Source organism: Pseudophryne corroboree, chromosome 4 (assembly GCF_028390025.1).
Source record: "Pseudophryne corroboree isolate aPseCor3 chromosome 4, aPseCor3.hap2, whole genome shotgun sequence".
In the NCBI taxonomy this organism is placed as follows: Eukaryota; Metazoa; Chordata; class Amphibia; order Anura; family Myobatrachidae; genus Pseudophryne; species Pseudophryne corroboree.
Window position 1 is genome coordinate 129,184,508 of NC_086447.1, and position 5,702 is coordinate 129,190,209.

The window sequence follows — 5,702 nt, forward strand, 5'->3', positions numbered from 1 at the left end:
GCTCCCCGTCCACGTGATGCCGGGTGTCATGGCGGCGCCCCTGCCCCGTGGAACCACCGGGAGCCGCGCCAGCCAGACGCCGGAGCCCGTGGACCACCTGAAGGCGGAGGCCGCAACACAGACCAGCAGGCACGCAGGGGTAAGCGCGGTGAACGCTGCCTATGGCGTTTGACAGCCAGCAAGTCCTTCCATGGAGTGGTCCCTTCGTGGAAAACGCGTTTCGCCCGTGCGGGCTTGTTCACTTCTGGGATCTGAGGTTTAGATCGCGGTGAGGGGTTTAAAAATAATAGAAATTAGGCAGCAGCCAATCACGGCTGATGATGTCGGACCAGACGCGGGGGGCGGGAGTAGAGAGATGAACATTATACGTGGGTCCATTCGGGGATGAGGACAGGGACATTGTAGGAAGGGGATTTAAAATCATGTAAGGGTTTAAAAGGACTGGCAACCTATCCCTTCTTTAAGATGGCGCTTTTAAACCCTTACAACATGATTTTGAATCCCCTTCCTACAATGTCCCTGTCCTCATCCCCGAATGGACCCACATATAATGTTCATGACGCGTCAGAGCAGGAGCGATCTTGCCCCCGCCCCTGTCGCGTCTACCTATCCAATAGTAGCCGCCGTAAGCGGACACACCTACGTCCTCATTGGACAGGACGTGCCTTTAGATAGACGCACCAGAACGGGAGTCTCTCTACTCCCGCCCCCCGCGTCTGGTCTGACATCATCAGCCGTGATTGGCTGCTGCCTAATTTCTATTATTTTTAAACCCCTCACCGCGATCTAAACCTCAGATCCCGGAAGTGAATAAGCCCGCACGGGCGAAACGCGTTTTCCACGAAGGGACCACTCCATGGAAGGACCTGCTGGCACCAGCTGTTTCCAGGACATGACACCCCTATCACTCCCTTTGACTGTCACAGTTGGAGTTTCGTAAGCCTGCACCCGCTGGGTGAAAAGCATTCTTTATACCCACATTTGTATACCTATATCTGACACACTTTCATTTATATGTGATCAGTATATTTAGGCATAGTCTTATATATAATTTGTGGGCATACCCACACCTGATACACATTTATTCACATGTGATCATTATACACACATTTATTTACATGTGACTATTGTATCCAGGTCAATCAGCTATTCTTTTGTGCAGCAAACAGTCTATAAGTGTCAGTCATCAGTCCGAGTCACAAATAACACATTGTCCTGATTAACAGTGTAAAGCACAGTCTATTCATTAAGGGATACCACTGTTACTTCTCAGCTCATTTGTCTTTAGATTTATATGAAATTCATCTTCAGACTATAATCAGCAGTGTAATAATTGCACTTAATTCTATCTACAAGTTTTTGTTTTGGAACTGTGCTTAATTTATGAATGATCTCTGGTTACAATAATATTTGATGTCTCCATTTAGGAGAATATATGTCTGACTCACATATGATTTATAAATCTGCCTGACGCTTGAGATCAACGTGGAGCTCTTCACTCCTATAAGACTCCCTAATAAATTATAAAAATAATAAAAAAATAAAACAATATTTCTTTACAATCTTTTTCTGACTTACTATCCTTCCGTGGACTCTCATCCACGATCCAGGGCGCACGACACCACGGCGGTGGTAGGCGTTGCACCTTGCCTAACGGGGAAAGCAGATCCACACTTTATACTCTTTCTTCTTTCAAACTATGGCCCTCATTCCGAGTTGTTCGCTCGGTATTTTTCATCGCATCGCAGTGAAAATCCGCTTAGTACGCATGCGCAATGTTCGCACTGCGACTGCGCCAAGTAACTTTACTATGAAGAAAGTATTTTTACGCACGGCTTTTTCTTCGCTCCGGCGATCGTAATGTGATTGACAGGAAATGGGTGTTACTGGGCGGAAACACGGCGTTTCAGGGGCGTGTGGCTGAAAACGCTACCGTTTCCGGAAAAAACGCAGGAGTGGCCGGAGAAACGGTGGGAGTGCCTGGGCGAACGCTGGGTGTGTTTGTGACGTCAACCAGGAACGACAAGCACTGAACTGATCGCACAGGCAGAGTAAGTCTGGAGCTACTCTGAAACTGCTAAGTAGTTAGTAATCGCAATATTGCGCATACATCGGTCGCAATTTTAAGAAGCTAAGATTCACTCCCAGTAGGCGGCGGCTTAGCGTGTGTAACTCTGCTAAATTCGCCTTGCGACCGATCAACTCGGAATGAGGGCCTATATTCTTTACCGTGCTTATATAGGTGCACTCTCATTGGTATATAGTTCCTCTACTATCATACCACTCTGCTAATACCCGATCTCGTCCGATCTTGGAAGCCGAACAGCGTTGGGCTGGGTCAGTACCTGGAGAGGAGACTTCCAGGGAATACCCGGTATTGTAGAGTAGGAATTATTCCTTTTATTTAAAAGGCGAACACCAACAGCAGTATCACCACTAATCTTCTTTCCTTCCTTTGTTCTGTTATATAATAGTTCAGCGTCAGGCTTTGACAACTTTAACAGATATCCAAAATATGTGTGCAATCGGAGTAACTGGTGGCCAGCCAAGTGTATAACATAGATCCAATCATAGTGGTTCTTTGAAGATACACCTATCACACACTCTGTTCCTTCCTTGGTCCCATCAATACAGAATCTCTGTACTGGTCAGGAGAAACGGCTGTTAGACAACCAAGTGTCTACAACCTTTCTAAAAATAGACCAGAACATTTTTAAAAAAAATCATATTTTCTCACAATCCTCCTTATTTCACATTTTGGATCATATATGGGTAACGATTTTAATTTTGGACAATAAACGGATGTTTTAAATATTTTCTTGACACATATTTGAAGAACTTTCTTCCTTGTATAAGAGTGCGCCCACACAAGAGCTTTCTTTTTCTCCCGTTGTTAGTATACTTTTGAATTAATTCAGCACTATAAAAAAACATGGTGAAAAAGTTTAGGAAATTGTGAGAAAGTTGTAGTTACACAAAAGATCCACAAGGTGGTGGTAACGTAGTACATACAGAAAATAACGGCCCTCATTCCGAGTTGCTTGCTCGTTCTTTTTCATCGCATCGCAGTGAAAATCCGCTTAGTACGCATGCGCAAAGTTCGCACTGCGACTGCGCCAAGTAACTTTACTATGAAGAAAGTATTTTTACTCACGGCTTTTTCTTCGCTCCGGCGATCGTAATGTGATTGACAGGAAATGGGTGTTACTGGGCGGAAACACGGCGTTTTAGGGGCGTGTGGCTGAAAACGCTACCGTTTCCGGAAAAAACGCAGGAGTGGCTGGAGAAACGGTGGGAGTGCCTGGGCGAACGCTGGGTGTGTTTGTGACGTCAACCAGGAACGACAAGCACTGAACTGATCGCACAGGCAGAGTAAGTCTGGAGCTACTCTGAAACTGCGAAGTAGTTTGTAATAGCAATATTGCGAATACATCGGTCGCAATTTTAAGAAGCTAAGATTCACTCCCAGTAGGCGGCGGCTTAGCGTGAGCAACTCTGCTAAATTCGCCTTGCGACCGACCAACTCGGAATGAGGGCCAACATTCCTACAGCACATGCAAATTTTTAGTAAGGTTCAACTCTAACATCAAAGTTTTTGATATTGCTATAGCGGTTACTGGTTTGGTGTATTGCAATAGCAGGAACACGAGAGATGGTGCGAATGATGAACTGGCAATGCTGGCATTCCAGCAAACCCAATGTGGTAATATCCAGTGTACGATGGGATCCCCAACACATGTACTGTACAACATAGCCTCTCATATAGGGGTAAATTTACTGAGATGGGAGTTCTATTTAAGATGGGATGTTGCCCATAGCAACCAATCAGATTCTACTTCTCATTTATCTAGCACCTTCTAGAAGATAATACCTGGAATCTGATTGGTTGCTATGGGCAACATCCCATCTCAAATAGAACTCCCATCTTAGTAAATTTACCCCATAGCGTATAGCTGGAGGAATGTAAGTTATAGTATTGCGGTGTTGTTTGAGTCTTGTGTAATAGAGTGACTCCTGCTCCACTGGCTTGTTATTCCATGTCAGGCTTTAGTAACAGCCAGGTGGATAACGGTATAGATTTATACCCCTTTCAGATTAAAAAGTTGGGTCACACCTGGGATTTTGTACATGGGTCCAACCCAAATGCTACCTGGCTGAGACCCCTTTCAAACAGGCGACTTGATCCAGCTTATTACTGGGTAGGTGACATCACTGCACAGAGGTACAGCGTGGAGATGAGATCATCTCCAAGCACGGGTTCCTCATATACTGTAAATGGGTCCAGGGTCAGATCGATCCAGGTTACCCACTTACACCCCTTTCACACTGTGGAGATGTGCCCCATGTCCCAGGGCACATCGGATCGGCAGGGTGCAGGGGATCTGCATCCCCTGCAGTTCCTGGCTGTGGGCAGCGCTGGGGCAGCTTGTCTGTCCCCAGCGCCTGTCAGTGTGTGGCGGCGGCGGGTGTCTGGTGCAGGGATCGGATGTTTCCCTGCACCAGGCTGTCGGCTGCGGAGGCTTTCAAATGTTGGCGCCCTCCGGGAGCCAATCGCGGCTCCCGGAGCGTCGGCCAATCGGAGATGGGCGCGGCGAGCCAATCGGCGCTCGCCGCGTCATAGGCCCCGCCACCAGCGTCTGACGTCAGACGCCGGGCGGGAGCCGAAGAGACCGCGCGCGCGGAAGAGCGCGGGAGAAGACGCCGCGAGGAGGAGAAGACGGCCGTGTGAAGAGGAGCTCCGGTGGCCGCTGAAGAGGCCAGAAGACGTCGGCCTGCAGGAGGAAGATGTCCAGCGGCGGCTGGACGCTGAGGAGCGGAGGCGGCGCCGCTGGCCATGACGGGTCAGTGGCAGAAGAGGGCGCCGGAGATCGCTGGATCAGGTGAGGCCTCAGTGAGGCAACTTTCACCCCTTCCCTTTTCCTCCCTAGACCACCAGGGACGGGCATTAGGCCCGGGGGCACAATTCAGGCACTAGGCCTGTTGCGCAGATAGGAGTTTGGGGGTCACCATCTGAGTTGGTGGTTTGGGCGTTAGGCCCAAGCCACCTAAGCGGCGCAGTAGGCGGGCACTAGGCCCGGGGGCAATCCAGGCAATAGGCCTGTGGGGACATTAGAGGGCATTAGGCCCTAGTGTACTTTGGCCAATTAGGGTAACATAAGGTGACCCTGGGCACCAGGCCCAGGTCACCCACGAGTGACGAGTTAGGCGGGCACTAGGCCCATGGGTGAAGTCAGGCCTCCGGCCTGTGTGCAGTCAGGGGGCGCTAGGCCCAGTGAATAAGTGCCCCGAGGTGAATAAAGGTGGCACTGGGCTCTATAGGCAATAATATACTATCCTTATCTAGGATATCAATATTTCCAGTCAGGGAATCCGACCATGCCAACCCAGCACTGCACCTCCAGGCTGAGGCGATTGCTGGTCGCAGTATAACACCAGTATGTGTGTGAATACGTTTTTGGATACCCTCCTGCTTTCTATCAGCAGGATCCTTAAGGGCGGCCATCTCATGAGAGGGTAGAGCCCTTGTTCTTACAAGCGTGTGAGCGCCTTATCCCCCCTAGGGGGTGTTTCCCAACGCACCCTAACCTCTGGCGGGAAAGGGTATACAGCCAATACTTTTTAAGAAATTATCAATTGTTATCGGGGGGAAACCCACGCATCATCATCACACCTCATTTTATTTCTCAGATTCAGGAAAACTA

At 48.9% G+C, this 5,702-nt stretch overlaps 1 pseudogene; it reads left to right on the forward strand.

Annotated features, from left to right (window-relative positions):
• The first annotated feature begins 2,267 nt into the window (after nt 1-2,267).
• Nucleotides 2,268-2,386, forward strand: LOC134912221 (5S ribosomal RNA; annotated as a pseudogene).
• The last annotated feature ends 3,316 nt before the right edge of the window (nt 2,387-5,702 follow it).